Consider the following 26,115-nt stretch of genomic DNA (forward strand, 5'->3'; position numbering starts at 1 on the left):
TAAAAAATAGGCGATCACGGATAACGCCTGATGGCCATTCTTGGCATCAGGAGGGGGGTCCCCTCCTCCTGAAGCAGGGCTAATTAACCGACAGGCTTATCTAATGATACCCCTATCTCTCTCTTTCTGTTTACGTCTCTCTCTCCCCTCAGCCTAGACCCCCTAGACATGTCTCCCCGCACAGTGACTTTGTTTTCTATTATTATTCTGGCACTGATGCCTCAGTAGGTAGTAAAAAGCCTGTTGACCATTCAGTGGCAAATGGAGAGGAGAGCTGTGACTGTGGGTAATTAAAGTTCCCCAGGTCTCAGGCCCTCAGGGGTTAAAAGGAAGGGAGGAGCTGAAGCTTTGACTGACTGAAACTAGGGCTGATGCATTGTCAGTACTTTGGAACAACCGAAAAAACAAAATAATTACTCCACAATCACATTTGACTCATAGTGGCGCTTCAGCAATATGTGTATGCCTATTGTTTATGGCTCATGAATGATCTTTTTTTTTTCCCACTTGTTTTGCATTACTGTTTAAGGAAATCAGGCACAAGCGAACAAAAGTTGGATGAGTATTTGTCATCTGCCAACACAAATAGAAAATACCGTGCAGCAGACATGGCGGTGAATAACAAAATCCTCACGGATTATCAGTTTTGCACCTGAAACCCTCAAGCTAACATCACTTATCTTCTTTTCTACAATATTGTAATTCTGGTTTTGGCCCCATGATGAAAATCAAATGCCTTTGTCTGAGATATAAATGTTCTTACCCATCTTGTACTTCTTTGTTTCTATTTTTTTCAGCACTCTAATTCTTAAAGGTCACTCTGAAACACACAAGTCCATCAATATACCTCATTTCTCCCCCATGAATTTGAAGTTTTTAGCTTGATTTGCTCATTCTAACAAAAAAAACAACTGGTGACTTAGCACTGCATTTGTGCGTTTGGCACTCTGATAAACTCCTCGCATTACCGTGACACCATTGGTTAGCGTCGCATTCCCTTAATACTAAGATGAATTAAGTTCACCTATACCTCGTGTTGCATATGGACCACCACTATGCGTTGATTCAGAAGTCACAAGAGTGTTCTAGGAATGATGTCACACACAAATCAGAAAATCAATACGATTTCCTAATTGTTGTGGAGCTAACTACCAGTAGCAATAGAAGATCTTGAAGTAAAAGTTCCCTCCATTTTAGGCATGCAAACTCTAGTGGACCAGATTCTCAAACAGAGGTTATACAGCTCCACACACCACTGGTTTAATGACATAAGAACTAAAAGAGCCATTAAATAGTTTATACTTGCAACCTTCAACATGGCATTGGGAAACTTGGTGAACATCTGTTTTTTGTTTTTTTTTCTTTAGTTTTTGTCAAATAAAATCATGTCTAGCCCTTTGAATTGTGCTTATGTTTGAATAGAATTGAAATCTTATTTTATTGTTGCACAATGGGGACACTAAATTGTATGTACTCTGTGTGTTGGGGGGTTTTATATATAAAACAGGCTTTCAGAGTTTTTGTTACAAAATAAAGGAGGGATTTAGTCATCAAAATACATAAAAAAAGCAAAGTCAAAGACACTAAAAGAACTGAAAATCAACTGATTGTACTTCAGTTAACTGGTCAGCCTTCGAGCCTGTCTCCCTGTTTCTTGTTTTTTTTTTTTTTCTCCTTCTTGCCTTCCTTCCTCTCCTCCGTTTTTGGTGGCACACTTAAGCTGGGTCAAGCAGAAACGCTAGCCCAGTTTCCGCCGCTATGGCCGATAAGGCATTGTACCTTGGCTCAGTAAACAATGGGATGCCATCTGTCCATTAGTGAAAGCACAACATGAGCAGAGAGAGAGAGAAAGATATAAAAAGGGGAAGAAAAATGACCTATTAGTGAGTCCAGAGTGAGGACAACACAAAACACACCACCGAAACAGAGTGATGCACACTCCTCTGCAAGGGGGTAATACACAGGGGAAGTTGGGATAACATTTATGTTATGATGAATGAACAACTTTTCCTTACATTTCATTATGAACGTGTCCTACATTAGCACAATTTTATATATATATATATATATATATATATATATATATATATATATATATATATATATATATATATATATATATATATATATATATATATATATATATATATATATATTTGGCAGCTCTTAAAGGCATCAAAATAGGAATATTTCTTCAGTATTGGGAAATAAATCTAACACATTTTCATATAAAATTTTGACAGAAAGTGTTTTACGCTGAGATTTTAGATGAGTTAATAACGTTATAACTGTATGAACCCCCCGAGGCTTTTTCAGCATAAGAGGTGATCACAAAGACTGCCTGAGGGGACTAATGTCTGCCTCCGGCATTGACCCCAAAAAGACCTTTCCAAAATATTCCCGGAGGCTCAATTATATCTGCAACTCGCAATCAGACGTGCAAACTGTGAATTAAAGTAAAAAAAAAAAAAAGATAAAAAATATATATATATATTCAACTGCAGTTACAATAGAGACTCAAAGGAAGTCTTATCCCCCTTTTGTGATGAGAGTTCGATCTTAAGACATGTGGTGGGGGGAAATTTCATGCATTGTCAATGAGTGGTTTTGATTAATCTGTATGGAAAAAGGTAAACTGTCAGTCTGCCAGGGATTTTTAAAAAATTAGCATGCAATTGGTTATTTTGATGAAATCTTCTTCCAAATGTAGTTGAAAAAATCTGGATTTATACTGATATTAAATTACACATCATTGCACTCTGCTTACTCACTACAGCATAACAATAACTTATTGCTCTTGATTTTATTTATTGGTACCATAGTAAAGGTGTTTGAATAAAAATACATGCCACATTTTCAGATTTTCATTTATAGACATTTTAGAAAAAAATATATCATCTTCCTTTCCCCTTATAATCATGTCCTACATTGTGTGAATCCACTGGAGAAAAAAACAAAACAAAACAAAAAAAGAAACATACTGAATTGCATTAAAGGTTGTGGCTGTATTGTGATAAAATGTTGACAAAAATGAAGGTGTATGAGTACTTCAAAAGACACAAATGTGTGTCTTTTAAAATATTTTATTAAATATCCACCTTCAATTGTTTACTTTAGCCATTGACCACAACATGTTATGCAAATTTATAAGCACAGACTTTGTTGGAGTGCTAAATGGTCCCTCAGTCCAAAAAATCATTGGCTTCAAGCATAAGCTTCCATTTTCCCCTTTCTCTGTCTCCCTCTGTCTGCACTCCTTCTCCTCCTTTTCTTCTATCCACACCCCTGTCTTTGTAGCTTACATTTTTTTATTTCTTTTTACTTTCACACCCACTGAGGAAACTGCTAGAAGTGGCGGCATCACAGGTTCTCAGCAGAGAAGGAGTAACAGGTACAAATGCCTGCTTTTGAAGACTCGGTGTGGTGCGATCTTGGCACTCCAGGGACACTGAAGAAGTGCTCTAAAGAAACTGATTCAGGAACAGTCATGCACCAGCGTCAGAGCTTTAGAGTGCAGTGTGTATGAATGTGTAAGTATATCAAGTACATAAAAGGCATGTTAGTGCTAGTCCAGGTACATGGACATTTGTTTAGTTTATGTGTGATAAATGTGTGAGGCCTCCTGGGTGTCCTGCACCTGATGCCGGCGGGGGAGCCCCACACAGATATCACTTCCATCCTCTGGGCAAAGAAAATCTTCCTGAGTGTTTTCAGCAAGCAATCTATCTGCTCCTTAGGTTGTAATTCTCTATTCAAGTGTGAAGCTGAAAATTGACAAGATGCAGAGCATGATATAAGAAAAACGCGCAAGCTTTGGGAATGTTTTTTTATGAGAACAAGTGCAGAAAAAAAGAATCATACTTTTATAGATTTTGCATAACTTTGCAAGTTTTTTTATTGAGTCTTTCATACCCGAGAGTTTAATGTGATATGGCTTCTCTTACAGTATTTGTGTGTAATAGCTTGAACAGGTTTTTCCACAAGTGCAGCACCTTCCAAAATTATTGGCAGTGCAGATAAAGAGCCTAGCAATGATTTGTTACTTTGGAGGCTTGCTGACCGCTGTCTGCTCTAGTTCTCTGATAATACGCTCTGCTGACTTTTTTCTTTGTCTTTTACTACTGCCGCCATAGTATATGGTGACAAGGTGAACCTAGATCCTAATCCAGCATTGTTTGTCACAGTTTCAGACGTTAAACTTTTATCATTACTGGTCTGATTTTATTATGCGGGTACGTTTGGGTAAGTAGCTACAGTATTTTCTAGTATCCATTTCCTGCATTTGATTTGTAAGGACTGACTGAATGAAGTGTGAATCACCCGACTGGCATGTTGTCTGTCTTTTCTTTCCCATATTGAAGAGTGGCTAAGAGAAATGGGGTTTTGTGTCACATCACATTTTTACACAGGAAAACAGGAAGTCTATAATTGCGAGTTACAAGCCGCCCCGCAGAGATCAACTGAAAAAGGTAAGGTACGGTCATATTCAGTGAAGTAGAATATGCTTTCAAATGAGGCCTGATAGTTAAGATTAAACGTACCTTTTTGAAAATAACAACCTGTAAGCATATGGTTCATTAATAACACATTTCTGTTTTTATTGGTCTGAATAATTCTAAATTTAAGTGTCAGGTTCTGATTACCAGCAAGTGGAAAATTGGTACATTTAACAGAAATAAAGAGTTTCGAACATATGTTTCTGTATTAACCTATATAATGTTTCACTTAGTGATAAGGTTTCTGGGCTTATTGAATGAGTCTGTATACAGTTCTCAAATTGTCAGGCTCTTCAGTTGTTTGAGTTTGTTTTGGGTTTAGTTGTTTGGGTTCCTTAGTTCTTTCCATTAGTTATGCATTGTTGCTATTTTTACCTCAGTTCCTTCTTAGTGATTCTAGTTATGTTTATTTCTTGTGTCTAGTCCTTTTTCTTAGTTACTGTAGTTATTATGTTTCTTATATCTTATTATTTTGTTCGATTAATTCCCTAGTGCCCAGTGTGCTCTCCCTCACCTCCTCTGTTACTTACTCTTTCTTCCTCTCTCCTCAGCCTGCCTTCTGCTCTCCTCCCACACCTGCAACCCATTAGTTCATTAGTCCAGGTCTTTTGTTCAGCATTCAGCCTCTCAGTACTTAAAGCACCTCATTCTCAGTCGCTGGTCACTGGTTCCTCCCGTACTCTCTGTACGTCCTTGCTGGTTATTTCATAGTGGATTATGGATTTTTTTTTCTGTCCTGGCTCCCCATGGTTTTGTAAGTTTGCATTTCCATCATTCTCATTTAATCTTCTGACTCACTTGACTCCTTAGCCTCTCAACATATGGGTCTGCTACAACCTTCACACATCATGACACAAACTCTTTTAAGAGATGTCTGAAGCTGCTTATTTAAACAAATATTGAGGTTATGTTACTGCAATAAAAATCTAATTTATTTAAGGCTTGTATGTTTTACAGGGATGCGAATAATTCTTCACTGAACTGGAATTTAAAGATATAATTCAGACACAAGCAGATTAAAATTAAAAGTAAGCTGAAGACATGTCTTCAAACTACATGCAAATAATAATAATAATAATAAAAAGATAGATATAAAACCCACAAAACTGCCTAGTACATTAGGTTTGCTACTTTTACAAACTACACACTTGACAAGTGTAAACCTTTTCAGATAAAGAGTACATTGTCGTTACTGTTGTTCTGTGAAAAGGATCAGACCATAAATTACACTACTGCCTGTCCAAGAAGTTTAATAATCTTGTAAAATGTTAAACAGATAAAGCCTGAAACACTTACATTTAACACTTGATACTTTTATGTGGTTGACTTATCCACATTTCGTTTTTATTGACTTTGTGCAAAATCTGATTATTCATTTCCTGAATAATCTGAAAATGAATAATTTTAATTTGGTTTTCCAATCAAAAAAAATCTTTGATTCTTCATTAGTGTGGTTTCTGATTGTGTTTTTTATTGATATTTAACTGCAAGTTAAATATCAATAGTAATAGATAGACTTTGTCTCACCAAAACCATTAAAACATTATGTAGTTTGATGAAAACAATAATGACACATTTGGAAGCAGGTTTTGATTGCAAACAGAATTGTAAAGAAATGCTCCATATGTTGAGGAGAAGTATAAAAAAAAAAGAATTGTTACAGTTCCTGAGGGAAGATGGAAGGTCGGGGGAGGTGCAAGTTTACTTGCTGACTTCAAAGTCTATGCTGTCACTAACATTTTCTGACCTTTTTACCCCCGCAGACCACACTGTTATATTGGTGTTTCTATGTACTGTAACTCTAGACACTTGGACCAAATACGACAGAGGAATTTGAAGATAGATTTGAATTATCTCTAAATCTCTCAGCTTGCTTAACTTTTACTTTATTTAACCCCCATTCCCTCCTATCTACCCTTCAGTGATGATGGTTTAGAGAAGATTCCTCGAAATGATTGGAACAAAATAAATGGTGACGTAGTCTCAGGGCCTGGAGGCATAGTTGATGTGAATTCAGATGCTATCTGCTAGGTGGTGTTTACGCACCTAGCGATGCTACAAGACCATGAAGAACTTTTCCTTGCAGCACTAAATCACAGAATTTACATGTTTACACTGGGGTTATATACGCTGAATGGTGCCGTCAGTAAAAACAAAGTCGGTGGGACCTAATTTGACTCAAAGCACTTTATTGAATTAAACCATGTGGGTTTTCGAGCTATTCAATCATTTTGTGAAGGGCATTTTAATGTTTAAAGCATACACATCCCTTCTGCTCATACGCATGCGTTTGTTTGTTCGTCATATATTAGTCCCCAACAATATTAGACTTGCTGTGTTTATGCACCTTGTTACTTTGTAGTAACCAGAGACGATGTGTGATGTCACATGGAATCTCATCTGCCTACCATTTCAAGTCTGCATGTATGCATGTTGTGCGTGTGTGTGTGTCTAAGGTCATGCCTCGATGCCTATCTATCTTTTTGTGCTACAGTGCCTTAGGGAAGCTACAGAAATCTGATAAGCCGAGCAGGAGTGTATATACCTGCCTGCTTCAACATCGCTGTGGAGACAATACACCTTGGGGTTCATATGCATGTGAGCGTATGTGGGGAAAGACATTATTCTGAACAGTCCCCCATGTTACTGAAGCATCCTGCAACAGATGGAATGCATGCACGTTCAGTGCATTTGGTTGACTATCTTGCAGCCTGGATTGGCTGCTTTGCGAGTGCCAGACAACAGTATGCCAAACATACTGGAAAGCCGAGTTATTTCAGCTTCCCAAGCTGCATATTCTTTCAAATATTTTATATACTGTAAAAAAAAAAAAAAAAAATTTGTATATGGACACATTTTTTTGGCAAATAATTTCTGTAAACATTGCAAATAGTTCGCAAACAGTGAGCCGCGGCTCCAAGCTAATCTGTTAGATTTGCTCCTTTTATCTCCGCAAGGCATCGTTGTAAATCTCAAGCGAAAATACATTGGTGGAGGGTACTGACTATGTCAACAATTTCCAAACAACTACAAGTTTTGGAAAAGCACAGGATGACACACAAAGCTAATGAACTCCACTAAAGGAATTTCAGTTAGTTCGAGGATGACGATTGCTGCTGAGAAACTATTGGCAACAAAGGTCTGTGAGAGTGTAAAGGGCTTAAATAGTGTTGTCAGTATGGGCATTTTCAACTCGAGTTGCTCAAAATTGCTAAATCAGCTAAAATCAAGGGTTCTCATTGACCCGCTGTTAGCAAATCCACGCATAAAGAATGTTTCAAGAATCAAACTGTTCAAAACAGTCCTCCCTTACCGACGAGGCCATAACTTTCTGTCCAAAGAAAAAAAAACACATCTCTTTTCACAGCTCCACCTGTATTCCAGATTTCATGAAATATTTCTGAAAGTCAGACAAACTAACTGAAACCTTTGATGGAGGGATAAAGGGAAGCAGGACAGTTCGTTTGCTATGCATGTGCAGCCTCATCTGTTTCTTCAGTCTTCACCTAGAGGAGAGCCTCTCGGCTTAGAAAAACAAGCTGAGGGTTTTATGCGTGATACCACATTATACAAGCTTGTCTAGCCCACATAAGAGTAAACACAAAATGCTACTATGCTACTTTTTTTATTGTTTTTATCAACATCTCTGCCTGCCAATGCAAAGATAACTGAGCTTTAACTGCTGCAGCTGATCTGTCCAAAAGCTAGCAGGGAATCAGTGGTTGTACAGGGCAGCTTCCCCGTGAGAGCACCGTCTGTCCAAACGTTCATTGTTTCAGAAGAAAAACAAAGCAAACCTTACTCATTTTTGTGGCAAAACATTCATTTTTGCAGAAATTAGAAAGAAGACTCAGATTGCTGGGTGCATGCAGTCATAGGACCTTTGGGAAAAAAAACATGCAGCGACTTATATACGCAGGCAATTAACTGCACATGTGTGTGTGCACGTCAGTGTGCCCAGGATGTGAAATCCAGAGCTTTTCATTTATCCCTCGCTAAGTGTCCTAATTCAGGAGAGCAAGCTTGGGCAGGTTCTTTAGACTGAGCCTCTGTCTCATGCAATCTTCATTGAAGGCTTTGATGTCTGACCTCTGCTCCTCTCATTGTAGGTGGAGAAATTAAGAGCTGGATGAGCTTAAAGAGACTAACGGTGAGTCACAATAAAGTGCACAATGAACTCAAAATATAAAAGTTTACCACGGTATAAAATGATGTGTTGCCTGTAGGACTTTAAGCAAATGTGCTTACACATTTGCTGTCATAATCATTGCATAGTAAGGACATAGCATTAGAACCTCTAATCTAAGTAATGGCTCTTTAGAGTATGCATGTTGTTATTTGAAACAATTGTGCAAATGACTTGAGTGTTTCAGAGAACCAGTTTGACTTGACGAGTTAGTCACGTCAGATCTTGATAACTCTATCCAAGCTTTTTCTCACTGAAGCAACTTTTTTCACGTAATTTTACATTATTCTCATAATTTATATATATATATATATTAGTATTTGAGATATATATATATATATATATATTAGTATTTGATATATATATTAGTATTTGATATTATATCAAATACATTTTTTTTTTTTTTTTTGCCAGTTTGTTGATTCTTGCGTTGTGTGTGAATTGTGAGACAGTTATTTTTTGTTTCTGGGCATGTGCACCGACTGATGGCACCCTTTGAATTTCGTTGTCCTTGTGACAATGACAATAAAGATTTATCTTATCTTATACGCATTTGTATTTTTCTTTACTTGCCTCTGCCTCCATTTTTCCTTTCACTGTCGCAAACCTCTCCATCTGTCCTCCTCCATCAGCTTCGTCCACCAGGCTATTTCTTCTACTGTGTTAAACAGGCAACCTATTGGCTAATTTTAGCACTGCTGCCACCTAGTGACTGGAGGTGTGTGTATTTATCAAGCATGAATAAAGACAATAACAAAGTCCTCCTTCCTGTCATGTCCCCTGACACCCAACTGCGCCCCATTATTTGAGAAGTCCTGCCTTTACTGAATAAAGCCACTAACAAAGCTTCAGTTAATATCTCTTTTGGTGCTTTCTACTACATAATTACATTTAAGGGCTATTTCACAGTTCTTAAGGCTTTTAGACTGTTTGATCCACATTTGCTGATGATCTAAAAAAAACAAAACATTAATCTAGTCTTAACTATATCATTCTACAATGAACAGAGGTTATTTAAAACAGTGTTATATTTATGAAACATTCACTGGATTTTTGAAAAGATTAAAACAGGAGACTGTCAATGTTGACAAACATGAAGACCCCAAAATAAGCATAGTCAAAAGATGTAAAGAAATATTGTACTCTGACAGATTATTTAATATGAAGGTTGTAATTAATTATTTTTTTTCACAACAAAACAATAAGGATTTTCATTTTTCCCTGTTAATCCACAGACTAAATAAATTGTCTGCCTCTTGTTGCTTTCACTTCATAACTTTGGTATCAGCTCTGTCTACATTTTTCTTTTTCTTCTTTTTTCTCAAATGACCCCCAGTAACAATCCATTGTTATCGACCCTCTGACCCCTCTCAGGTCAAAAAGTCAGAAGACTGCTTCATGAAACAAACAAAAATCATCTTCTGAAGCTGCAGTCATCGGCTCCCATCCAGCAGCTAAATGCCTCCATTCTTCTCTAAGACGCCTAGACGCAGACGGCTTTCGGAGACGCGGCGTTAGCACTGAGTAGGAAGATTTGTGGATGGGTCATTCTCTCTTCCCTCACTTCGTGACAAAGGTAGGTGGGAGCAAAGCCTCACAGCGGCAGGTGAATGTGCAACGATCCAGTCAGAATGTCAACCACTGACTCCAAACCTCCGTCTGTTCCACCCAAAAAAAAACCATTAAAAGCACATCCACCCTTTCTGAGCCCGTGTGACATATTCTCCCCGAGAGGCCGAGCTTTAATCTGCCACGGCGCTACTTTACGGCACAACAAGTCGCCCTACGTCACCGTCTTTCATCAACTTGGCTTGTCAGTCGAAACCTTTTACAGTCCTGAATTTTGCCGAGTCCGACTCAAGAAACATGCCGTGAGCCCTTTAAATAGTCTGCCCAGAGTGATTCTCCTTCGTTGTCATCCTCATTGGATGCTGTAAGGGAAAAACCTGGTAGCATCAACACACTTTTCTTTCAGGTAAACACATGTGAACCTCTACATAAAATAATAATAATTAAAAAAAACAGCACAGCTGAGTTTTGGTTTGCAGTCAGCCTTTGTAAGCACCAGTAAGATTCTATTAAAATCACATACTCAATACATGCAAATGTCTGGAATGAACTAAAGAGGATATTTTTAATACTTGTGTTTTCCTTTTTACCCTGTATAATCCTTCCTAGTGATTCCAATGTCTGGCCCCAGATAAAGCACTGAAACCACTTTCCTCTTGAAAATCTTAACTGCACACTACTATTTAAGGGCATTTAGTGGTTTGTTGCAACTGGCTCTAAATTGCAAAAACATTTGCACAGCAATACTCCAATACTTCGTCTCGGAAAGCAGTTTCTAGATCAGGGTTTTATTGTGTTTGTTGATGACTGCCGTCTTTTTATGTGTTTTGCTCCATTGCTTCACTCCTCGCCCCGTTCTGAGAGGAAAAAAAAAGAAACAAAGGATAGGATAGGAGAGGCGAAAAAAAAAGAACATTCCACTTGTTAATTCGCTGATCTCACCCGCAATCGATTCAGATGCGTTTGTCACTGTTGCGGCAGATTGAATGGCCCCTCAAAAAAAGAACACGGAAGCAGTAAAAGCAAGAGAGGTTTAATCTGAAGTTGTGAATGACAATATTGATTTGACTTTTATCTTTTGACAGGACAGGATAACAGCTCAGAATCAAATGTAATGGGAGCCATAACTGTCCCGATGTTCGGTCTTTCCTACACATTCTCTGTCTGCTACCATTTATAGCGCTGCATCAGCTTTCCATTTTGTTTATGTTGTGATGTGTTTAAATCACTTCTTCTGTGTGGTTTGAAAAGATTGTAGGCTCCTTATGTTGTCTAAAACTACGTGTACAGGCTTTAGCTGAAGGAGAATAAACCTTAGTGCAGAGAGCCCAAGAAGGAAACTCATCTCTGCAAGTGAGGGTGGAGGTATTTGCCTTTAGAGGGCCTTGTGGACACATTAAGGCCTATTTGCATGTCCATAACGCTAACAGAGAACCCCAGCACTGCACTTAGGCTCACTGGAGCTGTAGGTTTAAATATTGCTGGGAAGCAGAGCATTGAATGTAGCTTTAGAGAGAAATAATGAGTCCCAACGATAAGCTTGTTATGGATGATTTAAAACACTTAATGTCCATGAAAGGTTTCTTTGGAATTATTTCCTCTCCTCTGCAACTGGTGCTTCTATATACAAGCCAATTCCTACACCAGGGTTAATGACAACGGTGGGTCTTGCAAAAATGACCAATATCGCATGAGCGTGCGTCACGTTGCATTTTATTGGGAGTGGGTTTATACTCCAGATCAACAGAAAGAAGACAATAATAATAGATTGGAAGGGAAACATGGTTTTATTTTTAGAAATAAAAATCTGAAAAGTTTGCTGATATGTGTTCTGTCCTCTTATACCTGCTTTTACTGCAGCTCTGGCTGTGAGTGGTGTTGATGAATGGCTAGATTGCTGTGGCAGCTGAAGGAGGAACAGCTTATCCTGCTCTTTCTCGTCTTTACTGATAACTTTGCCTGCGAATTATTTTTAAAGTGACAGTTTTTATAGTTATATTTACATTTTCGACATCATAACTGGATTACTTCAAACCTAAGGACTGGGGGATTTTTCTTACTTTTAGTTTTATTTTACTTTTCTTCATCTCCAACTTGAACCAGGGCAAAATGCCTCTGGCCGACCTATTAAAGTTATCTATTAAAAACTAAATTCTTGTATTTTCAAGACTGAAATTTCCACTGCGCAATTCTGACACCTGAATATGATTTGATCTAAACAGTGGACATGTCTCTTGCTATATGTTTAAGGTTGCTGGCCTAGTGAAAGTTGAACCTCCACTACCAAATATTTCACTGCATTTGTCATGTGCTTTCAATATAATATAATTTGTTCATGTATTTGTTGAAATTCATCTGTATTTTAAAATGTGAAGGCAAGTGGCTACACTGAGTTTTACTCAGTGGTGTGAAAGTAAAGTGGATTGAATACTTGTACAAACTAAATATTTCAGGGGTTTTTTTGGAAAGAGTTTTTTTTCCCTTTTCCTTCACAATTACGCAGCAGTTTTATCACATTTTCAAAACATTATGTAAGGCAAATACAACAGAATAAAGGCAGTTCTGCGGATCCTTGATGTTAGTGTGGAATTTGCGGCTCTTAAAACTGACCTTTCTTGACCATTCAATGAACCCCTCCCATGTCGTATTTTCAAAAAAGAAAGGGAAAGAAATTACCTTTTTTCTTTCTTTTGTCCTGACCACCACAATTAAGGGCCGTGGCTCTGAATAACAAAACAGATGCCCCTCCTAGCAAGGTAGCCCCAGGTTTTGTTTACACTCAGGGACATCAAAGGCATTGCTGAATTTTTTTTCCAAGCCCCTCCTGCTCAGGTAGTCATCTTAAAGTATAATCTCTTTAAAAAAAAAAAACTGTAAAACCCATTAGGGGGGACAGCACCTGAATCCTAACACAAGAACAGAGAGAGAGAGAGAAAGCGAGGGGAAAAAAGAGAGAAAAAACTGAAACTTTGTGACAGAGGCCCGTCATGTGCATTTAGAAACTCACGAGAATTAATATTTAGCCTTAAAATTTCCTGAGATATGCTTCCAATAATTGGCCGGAAAGATGACTGCTTCCTTAGCAAACACACTCGGGGTGGTTTAAACAACATAATGTGTGTTTAAAGAGGAGATCTGATGGTGTTAATGTGGTGTGAATGACTCTAAAACAACTACTGAGCTAGTAAAACAAACAGACCTAGCTAACTGTCGTGTCTTTGGGAAGTTGCAACACATAATTCAAACCCAAATAAATAATCTCCAACATTTGGTAACCATCTTGTGCATTAAGGCTAGAGGTGACTGCTTGGACTTGGAATACCATCTTGTTAAGCAAAAGGTCAAATAATATTCTCAGCTTTTTGTGTCTTTTTCTTTTTTTTTATCCTGCTATCCTAACCATCAGCCGTCACTTCCTCTCCATTTCTTTTCCTCTCCAATACTTTCTCTTCCAAGTCTCCAACCTTCCCCATTTACACTTTCTGACTTGACTACAACACCCATGAGCACACGCATGCTACCGTCAACAGGCTGGTTATAGTCAGCAACGTTTAAAAAGCCTCAACTCCCGAGGGGAGAAAATATTCCACTTTTAGCCCCCTCGCTGTGTACCATCCCCTCGTTTCAGCTCTGCCATGCCACATCACATTCAATTCCCTAAGCCAAGCTAAGTTGCAAGGTGCTTGTATGAAGGTCAGACAGCCCACTTTGACTGTCATCTGAGCGTGAAGCACTTACCCACCTCACCACGTCCTACCTGGTATTTAAAGAAAACCCTAAAGTGCCATCGTTCAGCCCTGGCCGTCACTCACAGGCTTCATCCAGCCGGGGTCTTTTACACAGCAAATATGAAAACAGACAGTCTCTGCATTTTTTTTTCTTCTTTCTTGTATTGATTTTCATTTAGCCATTCATTAGATTTGACCTTTTAGTCTCATACAATTACTGGATTCAGCAGAAAATTATTCTCATTTGGGCTAAAGCTTCTTACGCCACAGCAGGCTAATGAAATGTTTTTTAAGGTGGGTTAGGAGCTGCTTAAGGCACGTTGACCCACTCCATTTATTCAGTCCTACAGGAAGCTCTGGGACACATTATTGCCCTTAGATGAGGAATTAATTTACAACAAGACATTGTTGAATTGTAAATGAATAAATGTATAAAACATGACGTGATGACGCAATTTTACTACGGCTTTGTTCAAAATGCTAATTAATGCAAAATGTTGATTTAGAAGGCCACGGTATTTTATTATAGCCCTATTTCTTTTGCTATGCAAAAAGTTAATATCTCCAGAATCCTTCGTTTTTAAAAAAATCTCACTAACATCCTTCAAATCATGGGACAAAATTTGACTATTTACTATCCATTAGTAAATAGAAATATGTCTATGTAGTTACCTTAACCGAACAATTGCCCTTATGGAGACATTTTGGGTCACTCTTCTGTAATCTTTTAATTCAGCCTTCTTGGAAGGTTTATGATCAAATGCAGCATGTTGAGTTTGTGGTAAAACATATAAATCATAATTAAATCCTGTTTTTTCATCAGTCACTAATGCACTCTCATTATTTTTGATAAACTGGCCGTTCCTGGGACGTTTCACCACAGTTGAACGCTTTCCGCGTTTGTGGATTAGAAGTTTTCACTGTGGTTTGGTGAAGTTCCAAAACCTTGGAAATGACATTTTTGAGACTGATGCACATCAGGGACTTTGTTTTTCTTCTGCTCTTGAATGTCTTCAGATTAGAGAATGAAATGTTTCCGTCTGAGATTTTGTGAACATACTTCTCGTTGTCATACAGGTTCCCATTTAGGTGAAGGTTTTCATCTATATTTATCGCTTGATAGCATTTGTTTCATGATTTGGCATGGGTTGAAATTTCTTTTCTCATACAAGACCAGGCGAGTTTGGATCATCCCCGCACCTCTTTAATATATATGATTAGTTGAAAACTGCATTTTTTTTATTTACTTTGTCTGAAACTGAAATTTGACCCTTTGAAACATTTAAGAGTTGCAGGTAAGAAGATATCTGGGCATTCTTTTTCATGGACCTGACATTTTTTGTTTCTTTTCTTCCTGTTGCCTTTTCACTTAGCTGCTCAGCAACCTGTTTACCCTACAAAACACAAATAATAATAATAAAAAACAAGCAAAACCTTCACAGCACGGAGAGAAAAGAAGATAGAGACAATTTTATTTTAATGAGCATGACAAATACAAGGGTTTTCTTGTAAATCATCACGTGATTTACAAAGTCAGTAAGTAAGGGCTTCCTGCCTGAGCTAGGCAGGCCAGCGCATACCTAAATTATTAACGAAGCTGGGGGCACCCAGAGGCACAACTTTGATGATGTTATAAACAGGGGAGAGGACAAGGTGCCTTCTCAGCAAAAGATTATAGGACCTCTCACCTCCCCCCCAAATCCCCGACCTCAAAAAAAAAAAAAAAAAACACTAATTACCCACCTCCAATGGTGCGAAAGAAAGACGGGAAGAAGAGAGGAATCATCTAAAGAAAACTTGACAATCTTACCTTCTATGCATGCAGCTTGTTAAGCTACGTATACAGCGGAATGATGCTTTGGCGTGTAGGTACAAAGTTGAACTTCTTCTTCTACTCATATTAAGGAATAAAAATCTTGCTGTTCTAATCTTGCTAATAGCAAAGGAGTTTGTGGAACAGTTAGCCACTCCAGAGGATTGTGGCCAAAGTCCTATTCCAGAATTTCTTCACTGTTGTCATGTTTTCTTCTTCTCTTAGTAATGTTCAGTTTTTAACCCAAGTGTATCGAGATTTTATTAATAGTACCTGATGTAGCATTTTACACTGATGTTTTGTTTCTCTAATTTGTGTGAGGATGATTTTTTATTATTATTTACTAACTATCTTGATTCTGGGTGGTTGTGTGTGTAGCTGCAGCTCTCTGAGCTTAATCAACTGTCTTTTGTTTAAAAACAAAAAGCAGCAGATGTTTAAAATAACTTCTTTCCAGAGTTTTTATTTGAAAATATGTAATATTTTTCAAGTGGAGAAATAAGGACCCCGCCTTTCACCCGGAATGTTAGCTGGAGATAAGGGACAAGGGTGTTAGAAGATGGATGGTTGGTCAAGACAATGGTTTGTTCATCTTGTATCTGAATATTCTCATAAATAAGACTCTCAACTCTGCAGGTCTTGTTGTATTATAGTGTTAGTAAACTCAAAAGTGAGCTGCAAAGTCTCCGGTGGGAACGAGATAAAGAGTCATGATTTCCCCTGTGAAAATATGCTCCAAATTAAAAACCAAAAAGAGATCCCCAGCGTCTTTGCTCTGAATTCAATACCAAGTCTATTGAATTTGTCATTAAGCAGATCATATCTTCAGCAATTTCAGAGTGAGAGTTGTGGAGCATAATGAGGTCCAACATCAAACTTTACATCAGTAAAAAGCAATTTAAATGTAATCTCTGCGCTGCTGACTTGTAGACTGAAAGAAAGCCCACATCCTAGTTGACAGACTGAACAGACCAGATTTTCACTTCCAGCCTTCCAGTCCTTAAGCCTAAATCGTGTCCTTCAAATGTCAGTAATTTCTTGAATAAAACTGTAAAATTATTACAAAAATATAAATTAAAAAATGTATGTCAACTCAAAGTTTGTCACATTACGAAACATCACCAGATGAATGCGCTTTAACACATATGAGACTGACATCCTCTGTGTGTGTTAATCTTTGATCGCTGTTGTGGCTTAATTTCTCCAAAAAGTACTGATAGTTTAATCTACATTACTGCCAATAAGCATTCTTCACACATGTTGTAATTTGTGATTATGAATATTTATACAGCGGCTTTCTACAGCAATCAGAATTTTATGTGCTGTGAAAAATCTGAACTTATGCGATTGCTTCCAAAACAAACATCTTGCTTCGTTTTTTTTGGGGGGGAGAGGGGTGCGTAGGGGCTGCTTGAGTGGATTCTAAAGTTAGGTAGATGATTTAACTAGGTAAATCGTTAAACTTGATATTAAAATATCATGAGATTGTACATTGTTGATTGATGAACGTAAAAGAGTCCATAAATGGAATTTACCTCTGAGGCATCAGATATCATTGAGAGGAAATATTACATTTCACAATGTTTTTTTCCATAACATCTTATGTGGTTGGATTAAATTCAAAAACATCTATCAAATCTGCCACAATACACTTAGAATAGGCATATCCGTTTGCAGGAGGGGAAAAAAAAATCATTTTAGAACATCATATCTGATGTGTTTCATAATGTCACTCTTTTACTTTTTCTCCTCCTTTGTTCCTCATACTGTTCTGTTCTTTTATTGTTGTCTTTCACATGAGAACAAACTTGTGAATGTTGAGAAGGCAATGAGTGATAACAGAAACACAGCCCCCGGACATTTCGGAGATGCCATGTGTCAAAATCGCACCAGTGCATCTGATGGGTAATGAGAAAAAGACTTCCTCCTTTTACCACATGTGACATTTCAAGTCTGACTAAAGCTAAAGCTTTTGGTTCAAACAACGCCATTTTCTCTTCCGCATCCTCCATCTCTGCGAGTCCCGGGAAGCAGTTGAAGCTCGACACAAGGCCATTTGTGAGGGATGAGCTTTTAAAATGCACAGAGCGTGCTTTCATACATTTCCCCCCATCATGGTAGACCAGAAAATTGGAAAAATTGTGCAAAAAGAAGAATGGGGAGCCTCCCAAACTCTGGTCTTGAACCAGAAAGTTATTGCAAAGTGAAGGGAGGCGTCGACGTGGAGTCATGGCCATACAAAAAAGCCGGATCACTGCATAGCTCTGGAATGCCAAAAAAGCGTAGACACCCTCAGGGAATTTGGTGGCATATGTAAGTCTCTTGTCTGTTGCTTCATCCTTCTTCTTTCTTCTTGAAAGATAAAACTTGGACAGTGGCGTCAGATTAGATGACAGCCAGAGAAGTCAACATGACACTGTCGTGTTTATTTTTGAGAAGTTTCTGACTTCATTTGGTCAAGCCCACACAGAACCCAAACATAAAGGTAAATGATTGTAGTAAATGCTCCAAAGCCCTGTTTTCGGTTCACAACCCTTACTTCTGTTTAGCGTTGTGACTCTGCAGTTATTATTATCCCCCCAGACATGTATCTTGAACTCACGACACCCAGTCGCACAACAATAGGTCATGTGTTGAATCCTTAAAATGAGTGCGATGACATGGACACCAAAGCATGCAGTCTGAGAGGAAAGTGATGTCAACGCTGCCATCTAAAACCGTATCTGTTCAAATCAAATTAGATCTATGGCGCCCTGGCACACTCAATTACCCGAAATACTCCAACCCAAAATACCGCCAAAGACGAGTGTTTTTGACATCAGGGAGGATAAGTGGTGGCCTAATAAAGTGTCTCTCACAAATTACTTGTAAGACCGAGATGGCTTTACTGCTGCACAGATGCTATGATGTCTTTTATTTTTTTAGATTTCATTGCTTAGTACATTTTAAAATAACTATCGCAACTTACAACGATGACCTGACTACCTCTCCTCCCCTTAAACCTCCGTCATCTGATGAGACGGACCATATTGATTCGTTACTGCCAGTTTGGCTGACTTCACTTTTTGGTCGTAATGCCGTACGTCTCAGAAATGGCCCGATGTGCTTTCTCTGCAGCAAATAATTAGTTTGCCATTCGGGGGAAAGTTAATATTTCTCAAGTTAAAGCGAAGCTTATGTGTTTTCCTGGACAGGTTGTAATGGATAACCGGTGAGGCCAGCATGTTGGCGCATGCACACATGCGCGCATGCAAACAGTAGCACTCCTAATGAAAATACAAACTCACGTCCACTCCCCAGGAGGCCTACGGTCAGACAGAGAGTGACACACAAATCTATCCCCATTCCCTACATGACAGACTGGGCGGGCGGGTTCAGCAGCTGTCTAATCAATAGTCATCAGTGACCTTGTTCACTTAAAACATGACTGTAAGACACAGTAAGTCAGCAAATGGCACATTTGTGTAAATTTCCATGTGAATTCATTAATAATCTAAATGTGTGCTTCTGATAGGTCTGTAGGTTTGTATATCAAAAGCATTGCTAACCCTTTGTTTTTAAGAAAATACCACCAATGGGTGTCGAACAATAATCAAATTTACTACTGGGTCACTGATCAGTTATTATATGTGCCAGTCACAATTTAGTTATTTTAATGGGCCAGTTATTGTAGGAAAGGCTTTAGTTCGATGATTTGCTGCCCACTTCTGTTTATTGGAATCAGTTGTTGATATCTGTCAGCCTACATCTGGTTCAAGTCTACATGCACCTGCAGAACCAGAACTAGAACCAAACATGGAGAACCAGTTTTCTGTTTTTTTTTTATTTTGCTCATCTAATCTTCAGCAAACGTCCAGAAAACTGCAAAACAGCCAAAGTCCCCTTAAATCAAGGCGACAAAGCCACTTGTATAGCTTTACCTTTTGATTAATAATAACTGGAACATTGATCAGTATATTTGCTGTATATGAAGAAGATTATATTCTTCATTATTCTGATGCTACAGCATTGGACAAAATGTAACATCTGTGGCTTGTTCACGTTCAGCTTCCATACATTTTTTATCTTTCTAGATTCCGAGCCAGCAGACATGGCTGATCTCTTAAAACTGTGTGCTATTGCACATAAACAAAATCATAAAATACAACACAAAATAACATCACAAAGTTTTGCTCAAATACATTAAATACAGGCAGACGTCCCTCTGAAAAAAGCCTTTTGTATTTGATTTGGTTGATTTATTTAATAGGCTCAGAGTCCACATAGACATGAAAAAAACATGAGACAAAAAAACAACAACAAATGATAATTTTGTAAAAAAAAACAACTTATGTAAGACCTGCATAGCAGCATTTGGTAGCCAGTAGCGTGTTGCACTGGCAGAATGATGTGACGACATACAATCTGTCTGTTCTGGGAGCGTCACAGATGACACTTAAACTTATATTTCATAACTTATCTTTACATAATTTTGTACATACTGTTGTACTACGGTGGTAAATATACAACTTTCTCATTGGCACCAAAAGGAGGGTTCTCGTTAAAAATTAAAAAAAAGAAAAAATGTTGGTGACTAATAATAATAACTTGCAATGATGAACATATATTTTAGAAACAGCCAGCAGAATGGAGTGAGGAAACTCTTAAGTGCCACTCTGACAAAAACAAACAATTGTTTGCTGATAAATAAATCATAATCAATGAAAGCACAAACGCTAATAAAAGGAGAACCTTCCATCACACTGGCTGAATGTGCGAGCTCTGGCACACTGGGAGTGTGTGAGAGAGAGGTGTTAATTGCTGTGCTAATTAGGTCCTGATTGTATTGCTCTTGTTTTGCACTTGCAGGTGATTAAAATTTCAACACAGCACATTATTTGGCACTGTTAACAGGTGCCAAGCTCAGCACACAGCCCAGACACACACACACACAGAAAAAGAAGTGATCACTCCCATTCACACATATCCACAATCACACACATTTATTAATGTGGCTTCAGAGGGTTATCATGAGGTCTGCTGCTTTCATTTTAAATATGATTGCACTTGATTAGATTAAAAAAAGATGTAATTAAAAACTAGAGTAGGTGAAATTAATAGAACTTCTTCAAATGAAAGATTGGACTTCTTCCAGACCACATAAAAAGAGATGTAGCATTTTCCCAAGAAAACAAAACAAACTGTTTTTGTCTTATTTAATTATTTGTGCAGTTTATCATGACCCACACGCATATGCAGGATTTATTGGGGTTGGTATTTTTGTGTTTTAGAGGTGCCACATGTCAATTGTTTCAGTTTGTACAACTTGATTGAATGATGCTGGTAATAGAAAGAAATCATACTTTAATTCAGAGAGAAATTCTGCAATTTTATCATCCAAATGTGAAATTTTAGGTTATTTATTTTATTGCCCCTTAAACAAAAAAAAAAATATGTATAGTTCTTATTTCTTTCTAATTTCCATATTTTTTTCAAATGTGGAAAAAAGCATCACAGCTTTGATTTAAAAAAAATCAACTGTACATGCATAAACGTACAATTAAAAACTTTTTTATGTGTTTTTGAAATACTGACTTCTTTGAAACTATAAAATCATGTTTGCAATGTTGAAACTGGTTTTAAAAAGCCTTATAGTTTGACGAAATTTGCATATTTTTCTCCCATTTCACAATATAAAATCTAATTAGGGTGGGATGAACAATAAAAACATAGGTGTGAGAGAACCTTCTCACACCTATGAGTAGGTGTGTGAGTAGCTTCTTAAGAAGCAACAGTGTCATCACTAGCGATGTGTTTTGTATTTCAAAGGATGAGCTACAGTCTACGTTAAGGCGGTTGTGTCTCTGTGGGTTTATATTGACATGAAGCCTGGGAAAATCCGCACCTGTTCTGAACATTGGAATTATTAGGTGATCTATAAGATAGAGGCTCAGCATTTTCACTAAGCTTCTTTCTGTATATCTCTCCTTCTTTCTTTCTCTTTTTCTTTCCTTCCTTCTTTATTTCTGTTTCCCTCTCTGATGATAGATTTTGCACTTGCATAAATGGATAGATGAACCAGCTGTGATGCAGACTGATCCAAAAAGAAAAAAATCTGAATTTGCAAATGACATTTCTTTGCTGTAAAGGTCGGCCTAAAGCAACGACTTCCATCTCTGTGAACAGAAGAGTTACTCACACAAGAAACCTTCCAGGGGCCACAAATCCCCAGAACCTCAGAGTCACTCTGTTTTAGTCACCATTTATCAAAGTGTGTCACCTCCTCCATCACTTAGCCCGTGGAATTTAACAAAGTCAGTGCAGCTTCAACTTTTATTAACTTTCATGCTTTATGTAGCTGTTATTGATTGAGCCCTAACACGATAAACAATCTCTGAACATGTTACACGGAGAATATGGCCATAAAATATGTGGATATATGGCAATGAGTACAGTAAATATGCTGTAGGAGTGATCATTTTTAATTACTAAATGGGAGGACTCATGGAGGAATCAATAAGAAGGCCATGGTGTTAGGTACATTAAATTAACTATCCTCTTAAATATCTTCTTCTCATTGACGGTGGGTCTTTGAATGCATGTGTGTTGTGTTTTAGCAGGGGATGAAACCATGCTTTGTTTATACGTTTCATTAACACTTAAGTACTGTAATCCTTCAGGCCACAAACATGATTATTAGCTTCAGGGTGGCCAAGCCCTTTTGGTTTTAATGAGCAATACCAGTAACAGCAATGCTTAGAAAAGAATGTTGATTTTTTTTTTTTTTTTGCTTTAATTTGTGTGCCGGTAAAAGGAAAAAGGAAAAGAAAAAAAAAAAGTCTTGTGGCAGAAAAATTGTAAACATGAATTAATTGACAGCAAACTCAATGAATATGTGAAAGTGGTGGTTTTTAGTACAGCAATGTCTCATGAGCAGGCAATCCTGTTTTACCATTTAGTGTAAGCACAGTCTTATACTAAAGACAAACCAAAAAGTCTTGACCTGCTGCTTCAAGAAGCAGAAAAGTGGTATAGTTTTAAATTGCACAAAACATACTAAGGTAGACAGTCTATGCAACATGTAGGTGGAAGGAAGTAGCTCAAATGTTTTCCCACAAAATATATGTGCATCAATTGCTTTTCTTGAAAAAAAAGGTGGGAAATGCTCCCCTATCTTTTATTGATGATATATTTTCCGATCTACCCGTTTGTATTGATTAGGTAAAAAGTTTTTGGCCCTTTATGACAGATAGCAAACCAGCTTCAGCTAAAAGAAAAAAAAAGTGTTATGTTGTTGCTTTGATAAAGAGTTCTGTAAGCCAAACAGACATGGCTGCAGGAGATGTGTGCTTCAGAGGCATTTGAGAAAAATGGGAGAAAAATGATAGAACTGCTGCATATGAGTTCGAGATGATTTTTATTCTCGACAAATCTTGGAATTTTTCTTAAGGTTTAGGTTAGTAAAACTTACCCATTACCCCTTCAACTGGACTTACAAGATTTTGACATGATCAGTGACGAACTTCTATTCAGCTAAATGCAATGGAATAAAAAAAAAGAAAAGATAATAGTCATTGCATGGGAGTGGCTTTGTTTTGTCTAAATTTACTATCGTCATTAACTTCAATTAAGGACAAGAAAATGACAAAAGTTGAATCAGGCTATTTTCAGTAAAAATGACTTGCACATTTTGTACAGTACATTTGGGGTTGTGAGAAAATATAAATTATTTATCTCGTTAGACATTGCGCGAGGAAAAGCGTTGGTTATTTGTAATGCTTCCTGAAAACTGGTTCTTTTGTCACTTTAATAAATTTTATCTTGGTTTAATTAAGTCATTTTTGTGATGTAAAGAAAAAAAAAACTCAAAACATATTTATTGGTGCTTTACACAAGCTTTTAATTTATGTACATACAGAACAAATAGTTCCAATGACCTGACAAATCCTGTTGTGGTAAGCCCGCACTCCATGAGACTGAAGTAGAAAAATGTCACTGGCTGCGCCGTCTGGTGGGGTTGCTGTTTGTATTGTATGTAAAGCCCTGTCATCTAACACAAGCCAACAATTTATAGAAATATTAGCTTTTAATCTCTGTCACTCTGCGTGCCAAGAATGAAAAGTTGATACCAAATTAAGGAACTAAAACAGCAATATTTATGACTCTATAACATAGAGGCTGTGGGATTTGGTTTTTACCGTGACTACACAGGTAAGTAAAGTCTTTCATGTCCATGACATAATAATTACATTGGGAATAGTAACAATGCCTATCCTAAGGATTCATAAATCTACAGTAATGGTCGAGATGCTAATACTGAAGACACATTTCAGACTCACTGGCCCTAAGTTAGAATAATACACATTAAACTATGATGGCAATATAATACAAAATAACATCTTCTTTGCCGCTGGAAGAACAGCCACAAATATGGATATCAATAAATCCCAGAACTGCTAGAACAACATTGTTTGAGAATCTTCACCTTGATCAGAGTGAAGATGTCTGTCCATATGTAAGGCGCCACATTTACTAAAAATAAAAGCAGCACATTATTCCTTTAAGAATGCCAGTTCAAGAATCTAAGATCTCGAATTGTCCTCCGGGAAAAATATACACTTATTTGTGGTTATGTGCACTGTAAAGCAGAGCTAGGTAGCTAGCAGCTAACGGCCTCCATCCAGGAACTAAAGTGGTATTAGAAATGGCTGTGCTTATCATCACTCATCAAGCTCTACAAATCTGGTTGCCACATATTCTGGATTCTGGATGCCGCCTGACTGGACAAACAAGATAAAGCCATATTTGTGGTATTACACATTTCTAAGAAAGAGGCCAGGATTCTACACAGCTGTCCACCAGTGTTGTAGTATTCGAGACCGGTCTTGGTCTCAAGACCATTCTTCGTCTCGGACTCGACCACATTTGGTCTCGGTCTTGTCTCGGGTCTTGTGGTTTTGTCATGTTTATAAATTGTTCCAATGCTAAGCCAAGCATAACTCCTAAGCTTCCACTTCAGTTCCATCACTCAAATAATGTTATCCAATATATTTAACATTAATACAACCCGCCAGATAGACTTAGCTATCTATCTGTGCTACGATAGGAAAATCTGACAAGGTAACACTGATAGTCAGAACACCGGCCCTGTACTGGAACCTCACTGACAGTGCTGATTTCTGACATGAATGACATGGACAAATGCCCAGGACATTATCGTTTGTTCTGCTTTTAATATTGGTTAAATTTATTTCAGCTCTAAGTATTTAATATCAAGGTGTTTTTATGGGAATGTGAATCTTTCAGATCAATTTGATTAGCAATTTTGATCATATTTCAAATTTATTGTGTCATGTGGCTCGGGGCGGTGGTCTTGGTCTTGACTTGGTCTGGGACCTTAAAAGTCTTGGTCTCGTCTCGGTGTCGATACACTCTGGTCTTGGTTTTGTCTTGGTCTCGGGTTAGGTGGTCTTGACTACAACACTGCTGTCCGCCATGCAGCTTGTTGACAGAACCCTTGTACTTTTAAATCAGTCTAAATGGGAAACCAACACCTCCTTAAATAGAACACCATCATTGTCTAGTAATGGCTCCTTGCCTGAGCATGGGGGTTTCTACTTGCAATCCGATCAGTAAATTGGACAATAATTATGCAACCCCTTCACTCACAATGCGGATATGGTAACTGTAGATGAATCTGCTCCATAAATGGGGATGTCAACATCACATCACACTTTCTCTCTCTCATACACACGCACGCACACACACGAAGCACTGAAGTAACCATCACAAACTCTCATCTTCTTTTCTCCTGTTCAACCCATCCTGTCATTATCCACCATCTGATATTCATTCTCCTTTATTCAATCTAACAGGTCGAGTTTCCGCTGATTGGGCCCGAATAATACCGATGTGATTTATGAGCTTTTTTTTTTTTTTCTTTTTACTTTTTTTTCACCTGTGTTGTCACTGCTGAAGCACAGCTTCTGGTTTCATCCCACCACTGGTTTTTGAAGGTATCATTTCTCTTGACTGGAAAAGGCCCCTGTTGAGTTGTCAGGCTCATTGCTCAAGGTGTGAGCTGGGTTTCAGGAGAGCCCGTGCTGACACATTCATAAATATGACACCTTGTTTTGTCCTTCTGGCGTCTTTTTGGTTGGCGATGGCCTTTGAATTGGAAACAGGTAAGCTAATAGGGCTGCGTCTGATTCATGGGAACTGTGGGCTTTGGGAGAAGGCACGGTGGCCCTCAGGCGACACATGACAGGCAGATAATGACTGTATAGCTGTCAAGTCAAGGATACCTGTCTGCTGGTAAATACAGATTTGCCTTTTTGACATCAT

At 37.9% G+C, this 26,115-nt stretch overlaps 1 protein-coding gene across 2 annotated transcripts in view; it reads left to right on the forward strand.

Moving 5' to 3' along the window:
* Positions 1–3,361: 3,361 nt before the first annotated feature.
* LOC102232759 overlaps positions 3,362–26,115 on the forward strand; it is a 172,630-nt gene continuing 149,876 nt past the window's right edge. For both annotated transcript variants that reach the window (XM_023325887.1, XM_023325888.1), the window contains exons 1-3: positions 3,362–3,530; positions 8,606–8,646; positions 10,057–10,258. The gene's annotated coding sequence lies outside the window, so the exon portion shown is untranslated. The remainder of the gene's footprint in view (positions 3,531–8,605; positions 8,647–10,056; positions 10,259–26,115) is intronic.

Source organism: Xiphophorus maculatus, chromosome 21 (genome assembly GCF_002775205.1).
Source record: "Xiphophorus maculatus strain JP 163 A chromosome 21, X_maculatus-5.0-male, whole genome shotgun sequence".
In the NCBI taxonomy this organism is placed as follows: domain Eukaryota; kingdom Metazoa; phylum Chordata; class Actinopteri; order Cyprinodontiformes; family Poeciliidae; genus Xiphophorus; species Xiphophorus maculatus.